At 48.3% G+C, this 18,950-nt stretch overlaps 2 long non-coding RNA genes across 2 annotated transcripts in view; both read right to left on the reverse strand.

The window, feature by feature from the left end:
- Positions 1-18,950, reverse strand: part of LOC107076155 (uncharacterized) — a 118,356-nt gene that overhangs the window by 99,154 nt on the left and 252 nt on the right. Inside the window, exon 2 of the long non-coding RNA XR_011192117.1 lies at positions 18,770-18,921. This is a non-coding gene — a long non-coding RNA (uncharacterized lncRNA). The remainder of the gene's footprint in view (positions 1-18,769; positions 18,922-18,950) is intronic.
- Positions 13,177-18,763, reverse strand: LOC138243417 (uncharacterized). The gene is made up of 3 exons (XR_011192119.1): positions 16,896-18,763; positions 13,687-13,821; positions 13,177-13,598 (listed from the first exon to the last, which is right to left on the reverse strand). It is a non-coding gene; the product is annotated as an uncharacterized lncRNA (long non-coding RNA).

The following is an 18,950-nucleotide window of genomic DNA, read 5'->3' on the forward strand; positions in this document are numbered from 1 at the left end:
CCCAACAGACACAAACACCCCCAATTAGAGCTGACACCCTGCACCTGAACCTCAGTCGCCTCGTTTCCCTGTCCAGAGACGGCCTGAGCTGGACACTCGCTGTGCCGGCTGTCCATGTGCTGTGTGGCCACAGAGGTATCCAGTGTTTTTCACGAGTCATATTCACTGTGCTGTGTTAATGTTAATTTCTAGTCACTACAGCAGGCAGGGGTTTTCCTGAAATATTCTGGTATATATTCACCATGGCTGTTGATTGTCTAATTAGTGAGCCGGACGGTGTTGTTCCTGAATGTTCTGTGTTCCCTGGACTGGTGGGTGTTTTTCATTTCTAGTCACGAAGCCGGACAGTTTGTCCTCATGAACTGTCTTGTACGTCCTCTGTTCTGTCCAGTCACTGAAACGCTGGTGTTCTTCATGAACACGTATGGTATTTATTCACTGTACTGGTTAAGTTTCATTGTTGGTCACTAAACTAGACAGTTTTTCCATTATTCTCATGGTGAATAGAGCCCAGTGCCTGGACACCCAGGGGTGGCAGGAGGAGGAGGAGGAGGAGCCCGGGGGTGTCAGGAGGAGGAGGTGAGGAAGAGAGCCTGTGGACAACACGCCTGTGTTTCTCCAGAACAGCAGCTCTGGGCCGGAGCAGTCGGGACTCGGTGGAGCACAGGCTGCCTTCAGGCCTGTTTATTCCCACCAGACGCAGGGAGGGACTGGGAGTGGGGTAACACTGTCCCCCGCTGGAGAGGGCGCCCCCACACCTGCAGGTAGAGGACAAGGGGGTCTGCTTGACTGGTCCTGAAGGGCAGGTGAGGTCAGACCAGGTGAGGCTCCCTCGCAGGCGACGCTGGTCTTCCACGATCCCACTGGGAGCAGACCGGACCGATCCGGATCCGCGCTCTCTGAGGGGGTGGAGCAGGAGTCGTCTCTGGGAGACGGCCAGGATGTTCCTCCTCCTCCTCCTCCTGCCTGCTGGAGCCTGTGAGGATGACGATGGTGACGAAGAGCTGCTGGAGCCCCAAGAGGACTCCTCCTGTCGGGGTGCCAGGGGGTGACCCTCAGGGCTGTGTCCTGACCTCCTGCTGTCCCTTCCTCACAAGGAGCTGGTCAGTGTGCTGTTGACACTACACTCTCGAACCCGAGTCCAGCTCGAGCACAAGGTCAGGTTAGTCTGGTCACTCCTGTGTCACAGGTTAGTGATGTGAACTGATCAGCAGTGATTTAGTATTTGACGTACTTGTAGTATTCGTATCATGAGTTTTCCATGTTTTATTAGCAGTAATAGACTAGTCTCGGGAGCTGTAATGTTTTAATTTGAGAAGCAGCATTAGTAATCGAAGCAGTAATGGTGTTTTCAGTAGCAGCATTAGTAATAAAATCAGTATTTTTCTCTCTCCTGCAGGAGCTCAAAGAAAAGCTGTGTTTTCAGGAGGGATGCTAATGAAGCAGTACTGCTAATGTGAGTAGGACCAGTAGTAGATGGAGTATTTTTCTTGTCACCATCAGGAGTGGAAGAGAGTTCAGACGTGTCTCTGCTGTTTTTAGCTGTGAAGGGACCCCCACTGCTCCTCTGTGTCGAGTGATGTTGGGAGTTGCTCTCGGTTGTTGTTGCTCAGTTTGAGAGCAGTTTCATGTTTCTCTCTCAAAGGCATGAACAACAACCCAGTGGTCTGGATGAGGAGTCCAGATGCAGGAGGAAAGCTCTCTGGAAATGAAGACAGCAGAATGACTGAGGCTGACAGTGGGAAGACAGGTGTGGATTAGTTGGGATGTGGGTTGTATGATCTCTCCTGTATTCTTTTCCCCAGTTTTCCAGGATGTCTAGAGGCTGACAGTGGGAAGACAGGTATGGATTAGTTGGGATGTGGGTTGTATGATCTTTCCTGTATTCTTTGCCCCAGTTTTCCAGGATGTCCAGAGGCTGACAGTGGGAAGGCAGGTGTGGACAGGGAGTTGGGAGGGAGGTGAGGAGCTCTCTGCTGTCTGTATTTCTTCCTCTGTGGCGTCTCTCTGCTCGTCTCTTTCTCTCAGTCCAGCTGCATGTGGTCTGTGAAACAGCAGCTTCGCAGTGCTGAGCTGGGATTAGGACCGGTGGGTCGCAGAGTTCAGGGTTCGATTCCAGAGGGGGACACAGCTCTTGTATCCCAGAGACGGGTACTTCAGTTACTGTTCTGATATGTTTTATTATAGAGGTGTATTGTGGACAGTGTAGTGTTGATCTCTCCTGTATTCCTTTCCCTAATTTTCCTGATTGTCCAGAGGCTGACAGTGGGAAGAGAGGTGTGGAGTTGGGATCGAGTCTGGACTCATTTATTCTTTTCCCTGATTTTCCTGGCTGTCCAGATGTTGACAGTGGAAAGACTGGTATGTATGCTGATTGGACTCTCTCCTGTGTTGGTTTCCAGGATGTCCACAGGCTGACAGTGGGAAGACAGGTATGGATTAGTTGGGATGTGGGTTGAATGATCTCTCCTGTCATCTTTTCCCCAGTTTTCCAGGATGTCCACAGGCTGACAGTGGGAAGATGGGAGTGGATGCTCTCTCCAGTCTCTCGTTTTCCAGGATGTCCACAGGCTGACAGTGGGAAGACAGGTATAGATTAGTTGGGTTGCATGTTGGATGATCTTTCCTGTATTTTCCAGGATGCCCAGAGGCTGACAGTGGGAAGACAGGTATGGATTAGTTGGGAGGTGGGTTAAATGATCTCTCCTGTTTTCTTTTTCTGAATTTTCCAGGATGTCCAGAAGCTGACAGTGGGAAGATGGGAGTTGTGATGGAGGTTAGATGTTCTCTCCAGTCTCGTTTCCCTAGTTTTTCAGGATGACCGAAGGCTGACAGTGGGAAGAGAGGTATGGATTAGTTGGGATGTAGGTTGAATGATTTTTCCTGTATTTTCCCCAGTTTTCTAGGATGTCCAGAGGCTGACAGTGGGAAGACAGGTGTGGAGTTGGGATATAATTTAGACTCATTTATTCTTTTCCCTGATTTTCCTGGCTGTCCAGATGTTGACAGTGGAAAGACAGGTAAGTATGCTGATTGGACTCCACCCTGTGTTGTGTTCCAGGATGTCCACAGGCCGACAGCCTCTAGGATGACAGGTATGGATATACAGATTGGATTTTCTCTCCTGCATTCCATAACCTAATTTTCCAGGATGTGCAGTGGGAAGGCAGGTATGGATGCCATTTGCATGATCTCTCCTGTATTCCTTTCTCCAGTTTTCCAGGTCGTCCAGAGGCTGACAGTGGGGAGACAGGTATGGATTAGTTGGGATGTGGGTTGTATGATCTCTCCTGTCATCTTTTCCCCAGTTTTCCAGGATGTCCACAGGCTGACAGTGGGAAGACAGGTATAGATTAGTTGGGTTGCATGTTGGATGATCTTTCCTGTATTTTCCAGGATGTCCAGAGGCTGACAGTGGGAAGACAGGTATGGATTAGTTGGGAGGTGGGTTAAATGATCTCTCCTGTTTTCTTTTTCTGAATTTTCCAGGATGTCCAGAAGCTGACAGTGGGAAGACAGGTATGGATTAGTTGGGAGGTGGGTTAAATGATCTCTCCTGTTTTCTTTTTCTGAATTTTCCAGGATGTCCAGAAGCTGACAGTGGGAAGATGGGAGTTGTGATGGAGGTTAGATGCTCTCTCAAGTCTCTTGTTTCCCTAGTTTTTCAGGATGTCCAGAAGCTGACAGTGGGAAGACAGGTGTGGATTAGTTGGGATGTGGGTTGAATGATCTTTCCTGTATTATTTTCCCCAGTTTTCTAGGATGTCCAGTGGCTGACAGTGGGAAGAGAGGTGTGGAGTTGGGATCCAGTCTGGAGTCTCATTTATTCTTTTCCCTGATTGTCAACATCTGGACAGCCAGGAAAGTGGAAAGACAGGTAAGTATGCTGATTGGACTCTCTCCTGTGTTTTCCAGGATGTCCACAGGCTGACAGCCTTTAGGATGACAGGTATGGATATACAGATTGGATGGTCTCTCCTGCATTCCGTAACCTAATTTTCCAGGATGTGCAGTGGGAAGGCAGGTATGGATGCCATTTGCATGATCTGTCCTGTATTCTTTTCCCTAATTTTCCAGGATGTCCAGATGTTGACGGTGGGAAGACAGGTGTGGACGGGGAGTTGGGAGGGAGGTGAGGAGCTCTCTGCTGTCTGTATTTCTTCCTCTGTGGCGTCTCTCTGCTCGTCTCTTTCTCTCAGTCCAGCTGCATGTGGTCTGTGAAACAGCAGCTTCGCAGTGCTGAGCTGGGATTAGGACCGGTGGGTTGCAGAGTTCAGGGTTCGATTCCAGAGGGGGACACAGCTCTTGTATCCCAGAGACAGGTACTTCAGTTACTGTTCTGATGTTTTATTATAGAGGTGTATTGTGGACAGTGTAGTGTTGACAATAGTGTGCCGACGTCTCATGAAGGCTGTACCTTAACACTGGCACTCGGTGACACACTGTGTGCTAAATGCTCACCTGTACTGTGCTTTAGTACTTGAACCTGTGTACAGTTGTAATACTCAGACCAGTGAGCTGAACTCATGCCTGTACTGAGCTTTAATACTCAACAACACACCTGTGTGCAGAACTAAAACCTTTATTCTGCTTCAGAACTCAACCCTGTGTGCTCAGCTCTCACCTGTACTGTAGTTTAATACTCAGACACACCTGTGTACTGATTCTTCAACTGTACTGCGCTTTAATAATCAGGGACAGATCAGTGTGCTGAATTATCACCTGTATTGAGCTGCAATGATGACACTGACACACCTGTGTGACGAACTCTAATATGGACAGTTGTAACACTCAGACCTGTGTACTGAACTCTGTACGCTGTACTATAATACTCCAAGACACACCTGTGTGCTGTACTCTCAACTGTACTGAGTTTTAATACTCAATGACAAGCCAGTATTCTGAACCCTTGTAGTGTACTGTAATACTCACAGCTGGACTGAACTCGCCTGTAGTGAACTTGAATTCTCACACCTGTGTACTGAACTCTCTCCTACACTGAGCTTTAATACTCTGACACACCTGTGTGCTGAACTGTATTGTTTTAGTGTTTGAACCTGAGTGCTGAACTATTGCCTGTGGTGTTGTAGTACTCAAACTTGTGTACTGTACTCTCGGTGGTTTTGAGCTTTAATACTTTTTGACACACCTGTGTGACGAACCCTAATATGTACAGTTGTGACAATCAGAACTGTGCTGAACTCTGTACACTGTACTATAGTACTCCATGACACATCTGTGTGCCGAGTTCTCCACTTTAATGAACGACTGAGATTGAATACTCAGACACACCAGTATTTTGAACCCTGACCTGTAGTGTATTTTAATATTCAGACCTGTGTACTGAACTCCGCTGTACTGAACTTTACTACTCAATGACAAACCAGTACTATGTGCCGTTCCCTGTCCTGTGATTTAACACTCAAATCTGTGTACTAAACTCTCCTGTGCTGAATGTTAATACCCAGTGTCACACCAGTGTGCTGAGCTCTCGCCTGTAATCCAGCCCAATTCTAAATCCTGTGATAAACCTGTGTAAAACTGTGCGCTGAACTCTCTCAACTTGCTTAGCCTGGTTATTAAGTCTCGCTAACAAAATAAACTTACAGTATTGTACAAATTTCATATTAAATGCACTTTTGTGAACGTGCTGTATGTTGGCCACATCCTTCCTGCTCACTAGCTGCTGTACACACACATGAAATGGGCTCTCCTACCAACCTTAATCCTTTCTGGTCTTTTTGAACTAGCGTCTGTATTTCAATCGAAGCCTCACTGTCGCGTGTTTGACTGTTCAGAACAGTTTGACTTTCTGCTGGTCCGCTCCTCTGTTGTGAGAGAGCACTGTCTCCTTCTCCAAGGGATCAGCCAGGAAGGAGACGGGTCATAAACACGGGCACTGATGTGGGTCTCCTCCACAAGTCCCATCCAGCAAGCACAGGTTGTGCAGCACATTTCACCCAGAACTGTTCAACATCTGTGTGCTGAGCTGACAAGTAAGTAGTGTTTGTGGGTAGAACAGTCTTGAAATCGAGCTGTTGAATTCGGTTCACCTGCACTCGTTCAGATCACAAACACAGCCTGTGACACAGCATGTCCTCCAGAAATATAAGACCTGCAGGAATGTCTCTTTTATGTGTGATTTTCCATCAAATTTACTGCTTTTTTCCACAATATTTAAGGAATCTAAAAAATGTTGCTGTATCGGTTTCATGAAAATATTTAACATGAATATAGTGGCAACATCTCTTGGTCAAGAGCATGTTTACAGTGTAAGAGGGCTGCTTTCATGTCTCTGTTTTGTTGCCTCGTTCTGAACTGCAGACCGTGCTGGTGATATGGTGTTGCTCAGACACAACATTGTTTCATCTCTGTTGTGAAGTGGAGATTGTACAGGTGGTAGTTTCATTGTCGTGTGAAACACACTCATCAACGATTCAGTATAACCTGGAAATGTAAAAATAGTGTTGAGGTTCTCCTGTAATACTGACTGTCACGTGTGCTGAACTAATCAGCTGTACTGAGCTCTGATTCTGAAAGGTGTACTGAACTCTGACCTCTACTGTTGTAACTCAGACCTGTGTAATGACCCTCACATGTACTGTGACCTGTATCCTGAACTCACCTATACTGAGCTTTAATTCTGAAACATGTACCGACTTCTGCTCCTGTACTGCAGTACTCAGACCTGTGTGTTAATCTTTCCCCTGTATTGTGCTGTAATATTCAAGTCTGTGTTCTGAGCTCTTACATGTACTATTGTAATCATAACTGTATGCTAACCTCTTAACTGTACATTGTACTGTACTACTCAGATCTGTTTTCTAACCTCACATGTACTGTTGTAATACTGAAATGTGTGTAATGACTTTACCGGTTTCCTGAAGTCTTGCTTGTACTGCTGTTTCTGTCTTATGTGCTTTACTGAGCTTCAGTTGTTTAAACGTATGTTTTAACTCTGTACCTGTACTGTTGTGATTCTCAGCCCTGTATAATGACCTTACCTGTATCCTGAAGTCCTGCTTGTTCTACTGTAATAGTCTTGTGTACTGTACTGAACTCTTCTTGTACTGTTGTAAACGCGAGAGCTGTGTACTGAGTTTAAATTCTGAAATGTGTACTGATCTCTGCTTCTGTACGGTTGTAGTACTTTGAAGTAAAGACTGAACTCTGTTCCTGTACTGTTGTAATACTCAGCCCTGGATCCTGAACTCTGTTCCTGTACTGTTGTAATTGTCAAACCTGTATACTGCTTCTGCTTGAATTGTTGAAATAGTGAGATCTGTGTACTGAACTCTGCCTCTGTGCTGTAATAAGACTCTGATCTGTCTTGAACTCCTGCCTGTTCTGATCTTTACTGCTGCAGTATTTGCTGAAGTCTGCTCCTGTACGTTTGTGATAGACCTGTTGACTAGGCTTTCCATGGTATCTGGCTGTAATATTCAAGTCTGTTTTTGTAGCTCTGGTATGTACTACTGTAGTCAGAACTATATCCTAAGCTCATAGCTGTACATTGTACTGTAGTACTCATATCTGTTCCCTGACCTCACCTGTACTGCTGTATTATTGAGAACTGGGTACTGAACTCACTGGTGCTGCGTTTATTCTGGAACTGAACTCTGCTCCTCTCCCATAGTGCTACTCCCCACTAATGCCCCTAACGTTGCTGTAGTTGTCAGATGCTTTACTCAACTCTGTCTATTTTTATAGTACTTTGAATTATAGACTGAACTCTCACCTGTTCTAATCTTATAGTCTGAACCATGTACTGAGCTCTGCTCCTGTACTGTTGTAATACTCAGCACTGTGTCCTAAGGGAGCTGTAGTACTGTTGAAATATTCAAGTCTGTGTTCTGAGCTTTTCAATGTACTACTGTAATCATCACTATATACTTAACTCTGCATGCTGCAGTGTAAACAGTAAGGTAAATTTCATATACTAAACTCTCTACCTGTGCTGATGCCTACTCTACTGCTCTCTTATTGGTGTAACTCAAGATACTGCTGTAGTACTCAGGCTTATGTGACAAGTTTATACCTGTATTGTAGTACTTAGCCCTGTGCCCTTTCTGTGCTTGTATTGTTGTAATTCTTGGGGTTAGGTACTGAACTCCGTACCTGTGCTCTGTACTGTTGTGATAGTCTGACTGGTGTTGTCCTCTCCTGTACATTGTTGTAATACTGAACACTCCCCCCTTAACTGTCACACATACTGTCCAGTGTGCAGCCCTGTGTCCTCATCTCCCACACCTGCTGCAGTACCACTCCAGCCTTTTCCTGCTCTCTCAGACCTTGACTTGTAGTTTTCGGACCTGTGTTGAACTGTACATCTGTCCTCTGCATTAATCTTGACACACTGAGCTTTTACCTGTGTTGTGGCAGCACAGTGACCGAGTGCTGAATCCGATTTATCATAATTTCCTGATTACAGATGGGGTCGGGTGTAAGGACTCTGAACTCAATGTGGGTAAGTTCACTCCTGGGGCTCTCTGTACTCCAGCACAGAGCTGTGCCTGTTATTTGCACAACTCCCAGGGGTCCTGGTGTCATCTTGATCATGAAAAGCAACCTGACTGGAGAACAGCCGTGTCAGGAGCAGAGCTGGTGGAGCTGTGAATAAAGTCACTATGGGGAGGTGGTGAATATTAACTCAGGGGCTGGTCACACCACATCTCATGATTCTCACAGGCAGGGGGACAGTGTTCTCTCCTGTCACTGTACCCAAACCCCCACGCTGCTGGCTCAGCCAGAAAGGAAAGAGGCACCCTTATTAAAGTCACAGCTTCCATTTGCAATCACTGCACCAAGAGGCATCTGGCTCAGAGATGGAGGGAGGTGAGGGGCTAAACATCTACCTCTTCCCCCACCTTGATTCTCCAGCAGCGTGATCCCCTCCAGGCTGCACTACATTTCCCAGCAGGCCATGAGGGAATGGTGGCCAACAGGCTGCCTCCCCTGGGTTACTGATGCAGCTGTTAATTCTAGGCTGTAGCCAGTGTGTATAATGAGGGGGGTGGAGTAGAGCTCATGCCGAGGGCTGGGAGAACTGCATCACCCACAAGGACCTGCTCCATTCAGTCACCTGACCCCTGGGACAGAGATGATTGGTCAGAAGACATTTGAAAAGCAGGCAGTGACAGAGGGCGGTAGTGCTGTTGGAGGAGCAGAGATAGAGAAGAGCTCTCGCCTCCAACACAGAAACTGATCTGGGACAGTTTGTAGGCCTACTGCTCAGTGGTCCTGGTGTTCAGGTCGCTGCAGGGGAGGGGGGCTGGTGACCCTCTGATGGGATTCACTCTGGGAGAATGAGGAAACAAGTAACAGCTGATCCTCATGACTGCTCTCACCTCCTGGCCAGAGGACTCTCTCACACAGAAGCTAAACCCAGTAGTTTTTCATCTTTTTCAGCTCAGAGGGGACGAGGGACCTGTCCTGACCCACTGTGCAGTTCACAGTCCCCATCCTCCTCCTACTGCAGCTGAGGCACAGCTGGACAGCTCTCAGGACAGACACTCACAGCCACAAGGTAGGGAAACAGGGCTCTTTATTCACAGTTTGAGATGAAGCGTTCCAGAAACCACAAGACAAACCTCTAGTTCTTCTCCCAACTGTAGCTAGACGTGCAGTCGGCTTCCCCAGGCCTCTGTGAAGACAAGTCAGACTCCCAGCTCCCAGGCTCAGCAGTCAGACCTCCTCCCCCGACACAGCTCAGCTCTGCAGCTCTTCCCTCCTGCTCTGCTCAGCACAACTGCTCTCTGTCCCCAGCAGCACCAGACTGAAGGCCTCCCCTCCTGCCTTTTAACTGTCTCCCCACCAATCGTCTTCCACCAATTAGGCAGGTGATTATAGGCTGCAGGTTGTTCTCCTGGGCCTCGTTGGGGATGATCCCATATAAAAATCAGACTGTTAAACGAGGGCTGGAGCTTGTTTTGGGTCTCTGGATTAATCTTGCTGGATGTCCTACAGGCTCCTCTGTGTTGGGGCTCAGTTGTTCCTAAAATCAATAAAAATAAAAGTGTAATTATGTGATTATTTGTGCAAATTAAATGAAAACCAAGCATCTTGTTTTCTACAGGTTTTGATCCCACAGCCTCTGTGTTAGAAGCCCAGAGCTCTTCCACTGAGCCACAGTGTCTCTGTGAGTCTGGGGCTCCTGTGTGCTCTTGGCCTTCCCAGCTCAGGGTTCGAGAGTGAGGGATAAAAGACAGACCGAATGAGCTCTCCTTCAGGACAGGAGCCATTGGAGGAGTGGAGATGGTGCTGAGCTCCTGAGCACAAGGTTGTGGGTTCAAGTCCTGGCTGAGAGCTGAGGTGAATTTGCAGTGTGATTCTCCCCAGCAGTGAGAAGTAAGAACCCACAGCCCTTGTGTCTTTATTTATCAGTGTGTTACTGTTCACAAGAATTAAATTAACAAAAGCTCCTGGTCCTTCCAGGATTTGAACCCACAACCTCCAGGCAGAAGTCCAGAGCTCTTCCCCTGAGCCACAGCGTGTCTTTGTAGGTGTGGGGCTCCTGTGGGCTCTTGGTCTTCTTCCCAGTTCAGGGCTGAAACGGAGGGATAAGAGACAGACCGAATCCCTCTCCACTCCGGGCAGCAGACGGAGGAGTGGAGACGGTGCTGAGCTCATGACCGCAAGGTTGTGGGTTCAAATCCTGGCCGATCCCTGGTAAGTATCGCCCAGGTAAGTATCCAAGGTAAGTATGTGGGCTGGGTAGACAGGAGGGGTAGACAGGGCTAGGCAGGAGGGTGGGACAGTTAGGTTGAGAGGGTGGGGTAGGTAGGACAGGCAGGGCCAGGTAGTGCAGGTAGGAGGAGGGTGGGGTAGACAGGCCCAGCTAGCAGGTGGGGGCAGGTCAGCTGAGAGAGGACAGGCAGGGCTGGGAGGTGCAGGCAGGGGGTTAGGTAGAGGGGGTAGATAGGGGCAGGCAGGGCTAGGAGAGGTAGACAGGTACAGGCAGCAGGAGGTGGGTGGGGTAGGCAGGAGCAGGGAGGGTAGAATAGCAGGGGGGTGGGGTAGGTTAGGGGAGACAGGGGGTTAGGTAGAGTTGGGAGGGGCAGGCAGGGTGAGGTAGGAGGTGGCCTGGGCTGAGGAGGAGAGAGTAAGAGAAGGAGCAGAGAGGGGCCCAGGCCACAGGGGGGTCAGACAGGAGGGGTAGAGGGGGGTAGGAGAGAGGGTCAGATAGGAGGTAGGTAGGAGAGAGAGAGGAGGGTCAGGTGAGGCAGGAGGTGGGCTGAGGAGGAGAGAGTAAGAGAAGGGTAGGTGGGGTAGAGAAGGTAGGCAGGGCTAGGAGAGGCAGGCAGGAGGAGGTGGGTGGGGTAGGCAGGAGCAGGCAGAATAGGGGGTGGAGGATGAGGAGGTGGGGGTGTTGACAGGTAGGGGGAGAAGAGGTGGGAGGGTGGGCTAATGTTTTTCATGTTCTCCCCTCACCCCCTCCCCTATTAGTAACTAGTGTCATTAAATACTATATATAAAAAAGATATTACAGATACTAATTATTTATATATATTACACGGGGGGGGGAGAAACATCAGCCCACCCTCCCACCTCTTCTCCCCCCCTACCTGTCGACACCCCCCACCTACCCCACCCACCTCCTCCTGCCTGCCTCTCCTAGCCCTGCCTACCTTCTCTACCCCTCCCCTCTCTGACCCCCCCTGTGGCCTGGGCTCCTCTCTGCTCTTTCTCTTACTCTCTCCTCCTCAGCCCAAGCCACCTCCTGCCTCACCTGACCCTCCTCTCTATCCTACCTACCCTAACCCCCCCTATCTGACCCTCTATCCTACCTACCCTAACCCCTCCTGTCTGACCCCCCTGTGGCCTGGGCTCCTCTCTGCTCCTTCTCTTACTCTCTCCTCCTCAGCCCAGGCCACCTCCTGCCTCACCTCTCTATCCTACCTACCCTAACCCCCCCTATCTGACCCCCCCTGTGGCCTGGGCTCCTCTCTGCTCCTTCTCTTACTCTCTCCTCCTCAGCCCAGGCCACCTCCTACCTCACCTGACCCTCCTCTCTATCCTACCTACCCTAACCCCCCCCTATCTGACCCTCTCTCCTACCCCCCTATCTGACCCCCCTGTGGCCTGGGCTCCTCTCTGCTCCTTCTCTTACTCTCTCCTCCTCAGCCCACCTCCTGCCTCACCTGACCCTGCCTGCCCCTCCCAGCTCTACCTAACCCCCTGTCTCCCCTAACCTACCCCACCCCCCTGCTATTCTACCCTACCTGGTCCTGCCTACCCCACCCACCCACCTCCTGCTGCCTGTACCTGTCTACCTCTCCTAGCCCTATCTACCCCCTCTACCTAACCCCCTGCCTGCACCTCCCAGCCCTGCCTGTCCTCTCTCAGCTGACCTGCCCCTGCCCCCACCTGCTAGCTGGGCCTGTCTACCCCACCCTCCTCCTACCTGCCCCTGCCTGTCCTACCTACCCCACCCTCTCAACCTGACTGTCCCACCCTCCTGCCTAGCCCTGTCTACCCCTCCTGTCTACCCAGCCCACATACTTACCTTGGATACTCACCTGGGCGATACTTACCAGGGATCGGCCAGGATTTGAACCCACAACCTTGCAGTCATGAGCCCAGCACCGTCTCCACTCCTCCATCTGCTGCCCAGAGCGGAGAGGGATTCGGTCTGTCTCTTATCCCTCCGTTTCAGCCCTGAACTGGGAAGAAGACCAAGAGCCCACAGGAGCCCCACACCTACAAAGACACGCTGTGGCTCAAGGGAAGAGCTCTGGACTTCTGCCTGGAGGTTGTGGGTTCAAATCCTGGAAGGACCAGGAGCTTTTGTTAATTTAATTCTTGTGAACAGTAACACACTGATAAATAAAGACACAAGGGCTGTGGGCTTTTACTTCTCACCCTCTCACTGCTGGGGAGGATCACACTGCAAATTCATCTCAGCTCTCAGCCAGGACTTGAACCCACAACCTTGTGCTTAGGAGCTCAGCCCCATCTCCACTCCTCCACTGGCTCCTGTCCTGAAGGAGAGCTCATTCGGTCTGTCTTTTATCCCTCAGTCTCGAACCCTGAGCTGGGAAGGCCAAGAGCACACAGGAGCCCCAGACTCACAGAGACACTGTGGCTCAGTGGAAGAGCTCTGGGCTTCTAACACAGAGGCTGTGGGATCAAAACCTGTAGAAAAGAAGATGCTTGGTTTTCATTTAATTTGCACAGTCACATAATTACACTTTTATTTTTATTGATTTTTTAGGAACAACTGAGCCCGAACACAGGGGAGCCTGTAAGACATCCAGCAAGATTAATCCTGAGACCCAAAACAAGCTCCAGCCCTTGTTTAACAGTCTGATTTTTATATGGGATCATCCCCAACGAGGCCCAGGAGAACAACCTGCAGCCTATAATCACCTGCCTAATTGGTGGAAGACGATTGGTGGGGAGACAGTTAAAAGGCAGGAGGGGAGGCCTTCAGTCTGGTGCTGCTGGGGACAGAGAGCAGTTGTGCTGAGCAGAGCAGGAGGGAAGAGCTGCAGAGCAGAGCTGAGCTGTGTCGGGGGAGGAGGTCTGACTGCTGAGCCTGGGAGCTGGGAGTCTGACTTGTCTTCACAGAGGCCTGGGGAAGCCGACTGCACGTCTAGCTACAGTTGGGAGAAGAACTAGAGGTTTGTCTTGTGGTTTCTGGAACACTTCATCTCAAACTGTGAATAAAGAGCCCTGTTTCCCTACCTTGTGGCTGTGAGTGTCTGTCCTGAGAGCTGTCCAGCTGTGCCTCAGCTGCAGTAGGAGGAGGATGGGGACTGTGAACTGCACAGTGGGTCAGGACAGATCTCTCGTCCCCTCAGAGCTGAAAAAGATGAAAAACTACTGGGTTTAGCTTCTGTGGGAGAGACTCCTCTGGCCAGGAGGTGAGAGCAGTCATGAGGATCAGCTGTTACTTGTTCCCTCATTCTCCCAATATGAATCCCATCAGAGGGTCACCAGCCCCCCTCCCCTGCAGCGACCTGAGCTGTAGGCCTGCAAACTGTCCCAGATCGGTTTCTGTGATGGAGGCGAGAGCTCTTCTCTATCTCTGCTCCTCTAACAGCACTACCGCCCTCTGTCACTGCCTGCTTTTCAAATGTCTTCTGACCAATCATCTCTGTCCCAGGGGTCAGGTGACTGAATGGAGCAGGTCCTTGTGGGTGATGCAGTTCTCCCAGCCCTCGGCATGAGCTCTACTCCACCCCCCTCATTATACACACTGGCTACAGCCTAGAATTAACAGCTGCATCAGTAACCCATGGGAGGCAGCCTATTGGCCACCATTCCCTCATGGCCTGCTGGGAACTGTAGTGCAGCCTGGAGGGGATCACTCTGCTGGAGAATCAAGGGGCAGGGGAAGAGGCAGATGTTTAGCCTCTCACCTCCCTCCATCTCTGAGCCAGACGCCTCTTGCTGCAGCGATTGCAAACAGAAGCTGTGACTTTAATAAGGGTGCCCCTTTCCTTTCTGTCTGAGCCTGCAGCGTGGGGGTTTGGGTACAGTGACAGGAGAGAACACTGTCCCCCTGCCTGTGAGAATCATGAGATGTGGTGTGGCCAGCCCCTGAGTTAATATTCACCACCTCCCCATAGTGACTTTATTCACAGCTCCATCAGCTCTGCTCTTGACTTGATTGTTTTCAAAAGAGGTCAGATCAGAGGCAGTGAGGGTGCTGTACCACAACACCAAGTAAAGGTCTGTGTGTAAATATGACAGCAGAGGACAGGTGAGTAGTTAAAGACACAGGTCTGCAAACTACAAGTCCAGGGCTCAGAGCGCAGGAGCAGGGTAGAGCATTACTACAGCATGTGAGAGCAGAGGACACATTTGAGTAATACTGCAATACACATGAGAGGGCAACACCGGTCAGACTATCCCAGCACTACAGGGGAGAAATCAAAACCCCAATACACAAGTCAGCACACACATAAAAGCATCACAACACTACAAGCACAGGCAGGTGACAGGGTTGAGTAATACACTAACCCACAGCTATGGCCGCAGCCCACCAGTGTAAGCAGTACAACACTATAGTGTGAGATACACAGGTGAGAGTTCAGTATGAGAGATGGAGGTACTATAGTACAACATGAAGCTAAGACCTTAAACAATTCTGATTACAACAGTACATACAAGAGCTCAGAGCACAGACTTGAATATTACAGCACAATAGTACAGTGGAAAGCTTAGCACACAGGGCTGAGTATTACAACAGTACAAGAGCAGAGTTCAGTACTTGTTTCAGCATTAAAGCTCAGTACAGGTGGGAGTTCAGGCTGTAGCTCAAAGTACTATAAAAACACAGAAGCAGAGCAATCTGACAACTCCAACAATACAGGTGAGGGTCATTATGTCCGAGTACCACTGGTGTACAGGAGCAGAGTTCAGTAGAAGTTTTAAAATATAAACTCGGTACAAGTGAGTTCAATACACAGCTCTCAGTAAGACAACAGTACATATGAGTTCAGGACAGATTTGAGTACTACAGTACCATGTACAGGTAAGAGCTTAGCACACAGGCCCGAGTATTGCAATAGTACATGTAAGAGGTCAGACCACAGGCTTGAATATTACAGCACAATACAGGGGAAAGATTAACACACAGGGCTGAGTATTACAACAGTACAGGAGCAGAGTTCAGTATATACACTGCAAAAATAAAGCTTAGTACAGGCGAGAGGTCAAGACACAGAACAGAGTGTTACAGCTGTACAGAGAGTTCAATATACAATCTGACAACTTCAACAATACAGGTTAGGGTCACTACACACACTTGAGTATTACAGCTGTACAGCAGCAGAGTTTAGTACACAGTACACAGTACAAGTGAGTTCAGTACACAGCTCTCAATGTTACAACAGTACAGGAACACAGATCAGTATACAGGTCTGAGAATTACAACAGTACAGGAACAGTTCAGTACATAAGTTTAAACAACTGAAGCTCAGTACAGCACACAAGACAGTAACAGCAGTACAAGCGAGACTTCAGGATACCGGTAGAGTCATTACACACATTTCAGTATTACAACAGTACATGTGAGTTCAGGAAACAGAGCTAAGTACTACAGTACAATGTACAGCTATGAGCTTAGCACACAGTTCTGATTATTACAATATAAAAGTATATTGTATATATATATAATACACAAGTATAGTACACATAAGAGCTCAGAACACAGACTTGAATATTACAGCAAAATACAGGGGAAAGATTAACACACAGGTCTGAGTTACAACAGGACAGGAGCAGAGTTCAGTACATAGATCAGTGTTATAACAGTACAGAGGCAGAGTTCAGTATACAGGTCTGAGAACACCAACAGTACATGTGAGGGTCATTACACAGGTCTGAGTTACAACAGTAGAGGTCAGAGTTCAGTACAGCTGATTAGTTCAGCACACGTGACAGTCAGAATTACAGGAGAACTTCAACACTATTTTTACATTTCCAGGTTATACTGAATCGTTGATGATGAGTGTGTTTCACACGACAATGAAACTACCACCTGTACAACCTCCACTTCACAACACAACAGAGATGAAGTTTCAATGTACTGTCTGAGCAACACTATATCACCATCACGGTCTGCAGTTCAGAACGAGGCAACAAAACATCAGAGACGTGAAAGCAGCCCTCTTACACTGTAAACATGCTCTTGACCAAGAGATGTTGCTACTATACTCATGTTAAATATTTTCATGAAACCAATACAGCAACATTTTTTAGATTCCTTAAATATTGTGGAAAAAAGCAGTAAATTTGATGGAAGATCACACATGAGAGACATTCCTGCAGGTCTTATATTTCTGGAGGACATGCTGTGTCACAGGCTGTGTTTGTGATCTGAACGAGTGCAGGTGAACTGAATTCAACAGCTCGATTTCAAGACTGTTCTACCCACAAACACTTACTTGTCAGCTCAGCACACAGATGTTGAACAGTTCTGGGGTGAAATGTGCTGCACAACCTGTGCTTGCTGGATGGGACTTGTGGAGGAGACCCACATCAGTGCCCGTGTTTATGACCCGTCTCCTTCCTGGCTGATCCCTTGGAGAAGGAGACAGTGCTCTCTCACAACAGAGGAGCGGACCAGCAGAAAGTCAAACTGTTCTGAACAGTCAAACACGCGACAGTGAGGCTTCGATTGAAATACAGACGCCAGATCAAAAAGACCAGAAAGGATTAAGGTTGGTAGGAGAGCCCATTTCATGTGTGTGTACAGCAGCTAGGGAGCAGGAAGGATGTGGCCAACATACAGCACGTTCACAAAGGTGCCTTTAATATGAAATTTGTACAGTTTTCTGATACTGTCAGTTTTTGTTAGCGAGATTTAATAACTGGTCTAAGCAAGTTGAGAGAGTTCAGCACAGTTTTACACACAGGTTTATCACAGGATTTAGAATTGGGCTGGATTACAGGCGAGAGCTCAGCACACTGGTGTGACACTGGGTGTTAACATTCAGCACAGGAGAGTTTAGTACACAGATTTGAGTGTTAAATCACAGGGCAGGGAACGGCACATAGTACTGGTTTGTCATTGAGTAGTAAAGTTCAGTACAGCGGAGTTCAGTACACAGGTCTGAATATTAAAATACACTACAGGCAAGGGTTCAGAACACTGGTGTGTCTGAGTATTAAATCTCAGTCGTTCATTAAAGTGGAGAATTCGGCACACAGATGTGTCATGGAGTATTATAGTACAGTGTACAGAGTCCAGCACACAGGTATGATTATTACAACTGTCCATATTAGAGTTCGTCACACAGGTGTGTCAAAAAGTATTAAAGCTCAAAACCACCGAGAGTACAGTACACAAGTTTGAGTACTACAACACCACAGGCAACAGTTCAGCACTCGGGTTCAAATACTAAAACAATACAGTTCAGCACACAGGTGTGTCAGGGTATTAAAGCTCAGTGTAGGAGAGAGTTCAGTACACAGGTGTGAGAATTCAAGTTCACTACAGGCGAGTTCAGTCCAGCTGTGAGTATTACAGTACACTACAAGAGTTCAGAATACTGGCTTGTCATTGAGTATTACATCTCAGTACAGTTGAGAGTACAGCACACAGATGTGTCTTGGAGTATTATAGTACAGCGAACAGAGTTCAGTACACAGGTCTGAGTGTTACAACTGTCCATATTAGAGTTCTTCACACAGGTGTGTCAGTGTCATCATTGCAGCTCAATACAGGTGATAATTCAGCACACTGATCTGTCCCTGATTATTAAAGCGCAGTACAGTTGAAGAATCAGTACACAGGTGTGTCTGAGTATTAAACTACAGTACAGGTGAGAGCTGAGCACACAGGGTTGAGTACTGAAGCAGAATAAAGGTTTTAGTTCAGCACACAGGTGTGTTGAGTATTAAAGCTCAGTACAGGCATGAGTTCAGTTCACTGGTCTGAGTATTACAACTGTACACAGGTTCAAGTACTAAAGCACAGTACAGGTGAGCATTTAGCACACAGTGTGTCACTGAGTGCCAGTGTTAAGGTACAGCCTTCATGAGACGTCAGCACACCACTGTCAACACTACACTGTCTACAATTCACCTCTATAATAAAACATGACATCAGAACAGTAACTGAAGTACCCGTCTCTGGGGTACAAGAGCTGTGTCCCCCTCTGGAATCGAACCCTGAACTCTGCAACCCACCGGTCCTAATCCCAGCTCAGCACTGCGAAGCTGCTGTTTCACAGACCACATGCAGCTGGACTGAGAGAAAGAGCCGAGCAGAGAGACGCCACAGAGGAAGAAATACAGACAGCAGAGAGCTTCTCACCTCCCTCCCAACTCCCTGTCCACACCTGTCTTCCCACTGTCAGCTTCTGGACATCCTGGGAAAACGAGAGACTGGAGAGAGCATCTAACCTCCATCACAACTCCCTGTCCACACCCGTCTTCCCACTGTCAGCCTCTGGACATCCTAGAAAACTGGGGAAAAGAATACAGGAAAGATCATA

This window comes from Lepisosteus oculatus, chromosome 14, assembly GCF_040954835.1.
Source record: "Lepisosteus oculatus isolate fLepOcu1 chromosome 14, fLepOcu1.hap2, whole genome shotgun sequence".
NCBI lineage: Eukaryota > Metazoa > Chordata > Actinopteri > Semionotiformes > Lepisosteidae > Lepisosteus > Lepisosteus oculatus.